Raw genomic sequence first — 10,236 nt, forward strand, 5'->3', positions numbered from 1 at the left:
ATAAACTTCTGTTCTGAATCAATGGTTGTGTGGTGAGAGATGTTTACAATCCAAATGAATGAATGAATGACAGGTTTAGAATGAAAGACTGTCTGTGTTACAAGTTGACCAGTTAGGAGTTTTGTACTATGAGTTGTGAAAATGTACCACATAAAAGGTATAATGTTTTAACTCTTCATCGTTGGGGTCTCGTGAGCATTTCACAGTAAAGTCTACACCAGTTGTATTCAACACATGTTATTTATGTTTATGTATTTAAGACACTGCATCTCAGTACAAGAGGTGTCACTGAAGTACCTGGTTTGAATCCAGGCTGCATCACATCCAGCTGTTATTGGGAGTCCCATAGTGTGGTGCACAATTGGCCCAGTGTTGTCCGGGTTTGGCTGGGATAGGCCGTCATTGTAAATAACAATTTGTTCCTAACTGACTGTGTGGGAGGATTGTCCAGTCATCTGGTGATTTTCAGTAATCTATACTGTTCTCTTTGAAGTAGAAATATGAATCGATATAAGTTTAAATACTAGACATGTGTAAGCAGAATGAAGGCTGAGCCCATGTGAGTGTACAAAGCTGGATCAACATGGAGTCACTATTAGACATGTAAAAAACAGAACGTAAGCAGAATCTGTGTAGATGAGGCAAGGAGACTAACAAGACGTGTCTGGTCTGAGCCATATCTGATCTGGTGAAGGTTACTGGACACACATGTGTTAATGATACATAGACAACATCGGTCTGATCTTGTGAAGGTTACTGGACACACATGGGTTAATGATACATAGACAACATCAGTCTGATCTTGTGAAGGATACTGGACACACATGGGTTAATAATACATAGACAACATCGGTCTGATCTTGTGAAGGTTACTGGACACACATGGGTTAATAATACATAGACAACATCAGTCTGATCTTGTGAAGGTTACTGGACACACATGGGTTAATATACATAGACAACATCAGTCTGATCTTGTGAAGGATACTGGACACACATGGGTTAATGATACATAGACAACATCAGTCTGATCTTGTAAAGACCTTTGGACAGGAACATTAGATAATCAGTTATAGACACCAGTAGGAGTGTGCATGTCACCACCAATAGAATCTATGCCCCAATATCTGAGCCAATAAGAGAATGGACACTAAGCAAGACAACACGATTCATAAAGTGGAGTGACGATGTTAAGTAAGGATCAGACTGTATAGGCTCTTTTACATGTATTTAGTGTATTATTGGGGCGGCAGGGTAGCCTAGTGGTTAGAATGTTATGTAAGGATCAGACTGTATAGACTATATTACATGTATTTAGTGTATTATTGGGGCGGCAGGGTAGTGGTTAGAATGTTATGTAAGGATCAGACTGTATAGGCTATATTACATGTATTTAGTGTATTATTGGGGCGGTAGCCTAGTGGTTAGAATGTTATGTAAGGATCAGACTGTATAGACTATATTACATGTATTTAGTGTATTATTGGGGCGGTAGCCTAGTGGTTAGAATGTTATGTAATGATCAGACTGTATAGACTATATTACATGTATTTAGTGTATTATCGGGGCGGCAGGGTAGTGGTTAGAATATTATGTAAGGATCAGACTGTATAGGCTATATTACATGTATTTAGTGTATTATTGGGGCGGCAGGGTAGCCTAGTGGTTAGAATGTTATGTAAGGATCAGACTGTATAAAAGCCAAGTACTAAGAATGAAGAGTTAGTTCTTCCATGGAATTGCTCGGCTTTGTTACTGTTAGTAATAAAGTCTAAATGAATTCACAGGTTCAGGTATTGGTGAAATATTTGACTCAATATTTTCCACAACAGTTAATGTGTATAGACTGCAAGAACTTTGAAATTAAATTGTTTTCAAGTCATTATTAACAACCCGAAAATAAATATTTAAACCTTTCAACTTAAACTAAACGTATATTGGACGTCGGGTATAGTCTTCTTTTCAACGTCTTTTCATTACATGTAGCTAGGTGGTATAGCCCAATGTCAAAACACAGTTTTAAAGTGTCCAAATCAATAACCAATATGCAGAAACAGGTTGTGATATTGAAAACCTAAACATAAAATATACCATCTGCACAAACATCTGCAACAATAATCATATTACTTGTATTTTTTAAAACAAGCACCGTAGTACTGGATTAATAGCCTGGATTTTCCCCTGAGGTTAATATCCATATCATGCTGAAATCAATAGAACAGGGGGCAAACGTTTAGTGTTCTACATTGTGACATTATTAAAATACTCCTACTACAATGTTAAAACATTATACATTGTGACATTACTAAAATACTCCTACTACAATGTTAAAACATTATACATTGTGACATTACTAAAATACTCCTACTACAATGTTAAAACATTATACATTGTGACATCATTAAAATACTCCTACTACAATGTTAAAACATTCTACATTGTGACATCATTAAAATACTCCTACTACAATGTTAAAACATTCTACATTGTGACATCATTAAAATACTCCTACTACAATGTGAAAACAATCTACATTGTGACATCATTAAAATACTCCTACTACAATGTGAAAACATTCTACATTGTGACATTATTTCATTGATATCATGAAACAACTCCTTCATGTATGTATTTTCTGATGTTTGATCAGAGATCTTTTATCAGAGTATCGCTTGTCACATTGATCACAGCTATGAGGTTTCTCTCCTGGGTGTGTTCTCTGGTGTGATACCAGGCTGCTTGACTGAGTAAAACTCTTCCCACATTGATCACAGCTATAAGGTTTCTCTCCTGTGTGTGTTCTCTGGTGTGATACCAGGTTGCTTGACTGAGTAAAACTCTTCCCACATTGATCACAGCTATAAGATTTCTCTCCTGTGTGTGTTCTCTGGTGTACAATCCGATGGCTAGATGTAGTAAAACTCTTTCCACATTGATCACAGCTATAAGGTTTCTCTCCTGTGTGAATTCTCATGTGTACTTTTAGTGAATTTGATCTTAAGTAACTCTTCCCACAGTCAGAGCAGCAGTGAGATTTCTCTCCTGTGTGTACTCGCTGGTGTATTTTAAGTTCTAATGAAGATTTGCAACCTTTCCCACTGTCAGAGCAGCAGTGAGATTTCTTCCCTGTGGGTCTCCTCTGGTGTTTCTTGAGGTGTTCTGATCGGGAGGGACTCTTCTCTGCCTCGTCAGCTTCATGATGTTGTTGAGGCTCCCCAGAGGATCCACGATAGTCACGTCTCTCTCCTGTGTGAACAACAAAGTCAGACAGATGGTTAAAGGCCCACAACAGCAGAAATTCACTATAAAAGGTGATACCAACAGAATAGCCATGATATTGTACAACAATTGACGTCTGTAATGAATGTTAAAATTATTTGACAATTGTCTTAAGACAGTCAAGTGAGCAACAAGTCATATTTTGTCTTGTTTTCACATGAGTAGTAACATCGATGATTGTAGGCTAGAAATAAGTTATTACAGTTGCTGAACCCCTAAGCAGTGTTCCAGGCAACCTTTGGTCACCAATATAGGCCCCTTTCTGTGTTTGCTAAAATAGACGCACGAGGGCAATGCACACGCAATTTGGTTGCAGAACCTCCTCCATGCTAATGCGGAAACCGCTAGTTATACCAATAACATAGACCTACTGTAGGACCCATAACTTCACCTAACAACAACATAGACCTACTGTAGGACCCATAACTTCACCTAACAACAACATAGACCTACTGTAGGACCCATAACTTCACCTAACAACAACATAGACCTACTGTAGGACCCATAACTTCCCCTAACAACAACATAGACCTACTGTAGGACCCATAACTTCACCTAACAACAACATAGACCTATTGTAGGACCCATAACTTCACCTAACAACAACATAGACCTACTGTAGGACCCATAACTTCACCTAACAACAACATAGACCTACTGTAGGACCCATAACTTCACCTAACAACAACATAGACCTACTGTAGGACCCATAACTTCACCTAACAACAACATAGACCTACTGTAGGACCCAGAACTTCACCTAACAACAACATAGACCTACTGTAGAACCCATAACTTCACCTAACAACAACATAGACCTACTGTAGGACCCATAACTTCACCTAACAATAACATAGACCTACTGTAGGACCAAACACTTCACCTAACAATAACATATACCTACTGTAGGGCCCATAACATCAAGGAACAGTTCTCCACACATTATGAGCTAAGTATCTCTGTGTGTTGTACAATAGCCTCTCCATCAAGGAACAGTTCTCTACACATTATGAGCTCAGTATCTCTGTGTGTTGTACAATAGCCTATCCATCAAGGAACAGTTCTCTACAGATGAGCTAAATATCTCTGTGTGTTGTACAACAGCCTCTCCATCAAGGAACAGTTCTCCACACATTATGAGCTAAGTATCTCTGTATGTTGTACAATAGCCTATCCATCAAGGAACAGTTCTCTACACATTATGAGCTCAGTATCTCTGTGTGTTGTACAATAGCCTCTCCATCAAGGAACAGTTCTCCACACATTATGAGCTAAGTATCTCTGTGTGTTGTACAATAGCCTATCCATTAAGGAACAGTTCTCTACACATGAGCTAAGTATCTCTGTGTGTTGTACAATAGCCTCTCCATCAAGGAACAGTTCTCTACAGATGAGCTAAGTATCTCTGTGTCCAAACAGAGTAATGAGACGCGACTGTAAATCAAGCAGACAGTAACATTATAAACGTATTCATAGTGTAGTGAATTCAGGGGGAAGCCCTGAGCTGAACTCAAACCTGGTCCAGCGACTGTCAAGCCAACACTTTATAACTGTTACACCAAGATGTCTGAACTTCTTGACGAGGTCGCTAGGTTTTGGGTTAAGGTTGCTACAATAGCTTTCTTTATGAATGTGAGAGTGGTTACATTTCTACAGCCCCCATCCCACAGCGGTTTACCAAACCAAGTCTCAGGCAGCCATTTTGTTGCTGTTTAAATCCTAGGTTGTCCCTTTAAAAAAGCCAAATCAATCAACCAACCAATCTGCAGTTCAAAACAATAACAAAGATGTCATTCCACCACTGTTTTGGTCATAAGATGATGGATGGGGCTGGAGAAATGTAACTACTCTCAAATTCATAGACAGACCTATGGATGCAAGGACTGACCATCGATTATATCAGCATTATAGTTTTAACCATGTTGAAGCTATACAGTGTTGGTTTACTATGTTTCTAAACATTGGCGTAAAAAAAGCTTGTTTGGGGTTCTGATGGGGTACAACAGTTGAACTAAGCTCATGAGGCATGTGTTATATTCTTCAAGAATCAATGGCTATAAATAATATAAATGTAGCAATTGCATATTTCCCCTTTAACACCACACATCAGTTCAACAACTGCAGTTTGTTCCTCTGGTTTTAAGACAGTACTTACTAATGTTAATCACGGCCCGGTTTCTCAAAACCATCTTACGGATAAGTTCACCGTCAGAACCATAGGAGGCCTTAAGATGCGTTTGGGAAACCGGGCCCAGATGTCCAGTTTCCTCCTCTTCGTCCTCTTCCTCCTTTTTCGATGTGACAGTCATCTCCCCCCTCCTCTTTCACTCCAAAAACTGCATCCTCCTCTCTCTCTGCCTCCTCTTCTTTTACTGTAACATCCTCCTCCTCTTTCACTCTGAACGCGTCTTCCTTTTCTTCCACAGAAACGTCTTTCTCTTCTTCTTTCACGGTAACAGCCTCACCCTCTACTTGTTTTTGTATTGTAACATCCTTCTCTTCCTCCTCCTCTTTCAGGAGAGCTTCTTTCTCCGTCCAGAAGACCTCTTTTTTAGCAGGAGAGTAGCTTAGTGAACTCATGGTCGGGGATGTTCGCTAGCTAGCATTAGCAACTAGCCTAGTTCTAAGCTAATTTAGCAAACCAGCTAGCTGACAAACAACGTAATTATATAATTAAATGGGCCAACAAGCACATACGACAGAAGTGTGTTTAAAACACAGCGACTAATATACACCATAACAGTGTAAAGACCGTGAATGTTGTAGCTATGTTTGCTAGAAAGCTACCGAGGTGTCTGACTAACTGTTGTTGTTGAAGGAGCGTCCCGTCCACTAGATTATACGTCACACTGGCAGCATCGCCTGAACCTAAAAGACGCACATCGCCGACTGCTGACTGGAATGGGCAACGCAGTTCAGGAACCAAAAGTTTATTTTTCATGTATTTCATAAAAGTTGATTCTTATATTAAGTCGTTCAAATAAAAGCATGTGTTGATTGAGTCGTTTTTAATGAGTGATAATTTAAAACAAACTTTAGATCCACTACATATTTACATTGAACCATATGGATCATTTTGACCCCAGAAGCATATCTTTAATCAGAGCCAAAATGTGGTTAATTTAATTCTTCATGACTTTGTCAATCAACTTGTTCTTAATACATCTAAATCATGGTTTAGTGTTTCTGTATCAATATGGACTTTTAACAAACTCAAATCCTTTGGAGTCATTTTGACTCCAGCCAAAAGCACCTTTGATAAATAGGACGTTTATTTCAAATCAAAATCAAATCACATTTTATTGGTCACATACACGTGTTTAGCAAATGTTATTGCGGGTGTAGCAAAATGCTTGTGGTTCTAGCTCCGACAGTGCAGTAATATCTAACAATTTCACAACATATACCCAATACACACAAATCAAAGTATTTGAATGTAGGTTTCTCTGTAGACATGATCCATCCCACCAGAGGGTGGAGGGGCACCTGTATCAGTGGTTTTGACCAGATAGACACCTGCAGACACACAGTATAGTGCCTCCCATGTACTCTCCTAAGATTGGACTTTTCTATACCACGTATCACGTGACTGTGTACAAAACTGCCAATGGTAGAAAACACTGCCAGTGTAATACAGTGCATTCGTTAAGTATTCAGACCCCTTCACTTTTTCCACATTTAGTTACATTACAGCCTCATTCTAAAATTGAAGATTTTTTCCCCTCATCAATCTACACACAATACCCCAAAATGACAAACCAAAAACAGTTTTTTAGACATTTTTGCAAATGTATTTACTTAAGTATTCAGACCCTTTGCTTTGAGACTCGAAATTGAGCTCAGATGCATCCTGATTCCATTGATCATCCTTGAGATGTTTCTACAACTTGATTGGAGTCCACCTGTGGTAAATTCAATTGATTAGACATGATTTGGAAAGGCACACACCTGTCTATATAAGGTCCCACAGTTTACAGTGCATGTCAGAGCAAAAACCAAGCCATGAGGTCAAAGGAATTGTCCGTAGAGCTCTGAGACAGGATTGTGTCGAGGCACAGATCTGGGGAAAGGTACCAAAAAATGTCTGCAGCATTGACGGTCCCCAAGAACACAATGGCCGCCATCATTCTTAAATGGAAGAAGTTTGGAACCACCAATACTCTTTCTAGAGCTGGCCGCCCGGCCAAACTGATGAATCGGGGGAGAAGGGCCTTGGTCAGGGAGGTGAACAAGAACCCGATGTTCACTCTGACAGAGCTCCAGATTTCCTCTGTGGAGACGGGAGAACCTTCCAGAAGGACAACCATCTCTGCAGCACTCCACCAATCAGGCCTTAATGTAGCAATGATTAAATTGTCAACATTTATTTCAATGGACAATTCTGTGAACTGTTCTGTGAAAGGTGTCGGCTAGAGATGACTTGCAGGAGCTTGCAGGGATTTGTAGTCTTGCATGTGGTCTACTTTGATGCTAATTAGCATTTTCAAATCCGAGAGTAAAGAGAGACAAATATATTGATAAAAGTATTTGTATTTAGTATAGATCCCATTTAGTTCCTGCCAAGGCAGCAGCTACTCTTCCTGGGGTTTATTATGGATCCCCGTTAGTTCCTGCCAAGGCAGCAGCTACTCTTCCTGGGGTTTATTATGGATCCCCGTTAGTTCCTGCCAAGGCAGCAGCTACTCTTCCTGGGGTTTATTATGGATCCCCATTAGTTCCTGCCAAGGCAGCAGCTCCTCTTCCTGGGGTCCAGCAAAATTAAAGGCAGTTATACAATTTTAAAAACATTACAATAAATTCACAAAAAATAGTGCACTAACATTACACAAAGTGAACTCAAGTCTGACAGCCCAAACAAAAACACACATTCTCAGTCAAAAACACAAGTCAGAACACAGCCTCTCGATTCTCTCATGTGTTTTCAGGTTCTCTGACTGGGAAAAGGTCTTTCCACAATGAGAGCAGTGGTATGTCTTCTCCTCCTGTGTATTTGTATGTATTATTTCATGCTCTTTCAGGTACCTTAACCGGGTAAATCTCTCTCCACACTGGGAGCAGCGGTACATCTTCTTACCTGTGTGAGTCCTCTCATGCTTGTTCAGGTTTCCTACCTGGCCAAAACTCTTTCCACAATGGGAACATTGGAAAAGCTTTTCCCCTGTGTGTCCCCTCTCATGCGTTTGCAGGCTCCCTAACTGGGTAAACGTCATTCCACATTGGGAACAGTGGTAAGGCTTCTCTCCAGTGTGTATTCTCTTATGTGTTCTCAGGCTCCCTAACTGAGTAAAACTCTTTCCACACTGGGAGCAGTGATGTCGTCCTGCTGGTTTGGACGTCTCGGGGTCTGGTTTCCCTGAAGGACTCTTCCTGCTGTCAGAAGGAGAGTCTGGTCTCTCTCCTGTCAAAGACAAACAGATGATTTAATTAAACAGAGACCTGAATGAAACCTCCACATGATAAAACTTCCTATGACGTATAATCTAGACTAGATCCCTCAATCACCTGAAGTCAGTTTTCACAAGTATTATTAAAGCGACTACAAAATGCAGGTCTCTGTGTGGTTCTTAGTCAGAGAGGCCTACAGAATGGTCTAGAATGTCATTGTATGCTGTAGCGTTTACACCAGTCCAGCCTACGCTTGGCACTCTAGCAATGATAAAGTACTTTATGATAACGCAGAAATTAAATAAACGATTTGGTATCATTTTTATTATGGAAGATTGAATAAGTGTGCTTCAAACGGTTAGCTTGGAATGATTTGTAGCGTCTCGACTATCTGTGCATGAGAGTCCGTTCAACTCAGTTTCCCTGCCTGAAAAAAAGTGTATTCGCGCACGCAAAGTCAGGAAGAAACTGATCGCGTTTTGCGACTGTCGTCTCACTTGACGGCAGTCAACAGTGGGCTAGGAATCGCCTCCAGTTTAGCACAATGGAATTGCAGTATTGAATGAAGGCAAGTCCATTCCGTGAGACATTTAAGTTGTGATTTTGCGTGCAAATCCATTGTTAAAGTTTTGTTGTTGGCCAGCTTGTTGATGGTATTCACATCTTACAGTGTAGCTTTATCAATTCCTACATTAATAAACGGCATTTAAGCTCAGAACTTGAGTAGAATGCCGTTTTAAAACCACACATTAGTTCAAAAAGTATTTTCAAGACAGGACTTACTGGTGTTACTCAGATCTTCTGTCTCCTCCTCTTCCCTCTCCTCCTCCTTCAATATGACAGTTCTCTCTCCTTCATTCACTCCAGAAAAAGTATAATCGTTTTCTTCCTCTTCTTTCTCTGTAACAGCCTCACCCTCTACTTCTTCGTTTACTGTGACATCCTCCTCTTCATCCTCCTCTTTCACGACAACGTTCAGCCAAATACCTTCTTTCTCCTTCAAGCAGACCTCTTTTTTAGCAGGAGGGCAGTAGCTTGCTGAGCTCATGGTCGGGGATGTTAGCCAGCTAACCTAGCTAGTTAGCGACTAGCCTAGTGATAGGCTCATTTATCAAGCCAGCTACCGTTCCCTGACTAAACGGAAATATGACATTAAATGGGGAAACTAGTTAAAAGACAGAATTATGTTTCACATACAGAGGCAAATATACACCGAAGCAGTCTGAACAGCTTGAATGTTTCCGCTAGGAAGCTACCGAGGTGGCTGACTAGATGTTGTTGAAGAAGCGTCCCGTCCACTACATTATACGTCACTCTGATAGCATCGCCTGAAAAACGCATATCGCCATCTGTTGACTGGAGTGGTTAACGCAGATAAATGTAATAGTCAGACAACTACAGATTTGTAATAAGTATGAATTTAAAACCTACTTCTACATTCTACCAACCCAACAGATGTTTCTACTACAGTGAATATTAACCAATGAGGTGGGTCTTTACACATTCTACCAACCCAACAGATGTTACTACTACAGTGAATATTAACCAATGAGGTGGGTCTTTACACATTCT

General features: G+C 40.1%; 1 long non-coding RNA gene across 1 annotated transcript; it reads right to left on the reverse strand.

Moving 5' to 3' along the window:
• Positions 1 to 2,107: 2,107 nt before the first annotated feature.
• Positions 2,108 to 9,972, reverse strand: LOC139577742 (uncharacterized). Its single transcript, XR_011675375.1, has 3 exons — positions 9,448 to 9,972; positions 5,435 to 8,677; positions 2,108 to 3,246 (listed from the first exon to the last, which is right to left on the reverse strand). It is a non-coding gene; the product is annotated as an uncharacterized lncRNA (long non-coding RNA).
• Positions 9,973 to 10,236: the final 264 nt, after the last annotated feature.

The sequence above is a fragment of the Salvelinus alpinus genome, chromosome 6 (genome assembly GCF_045679555.1).
Source record: "Salvelinus alpinus chromosome 6, SLU_Salpinus.1, whole genome shotgun sequence".
Taxonomy (NCBI): Eukaryota; Metazoa; Chordata; class Actinopteri; order Salmoniformes; family Salmonidae; genus Salvelinus; species Salvelinus alpinus.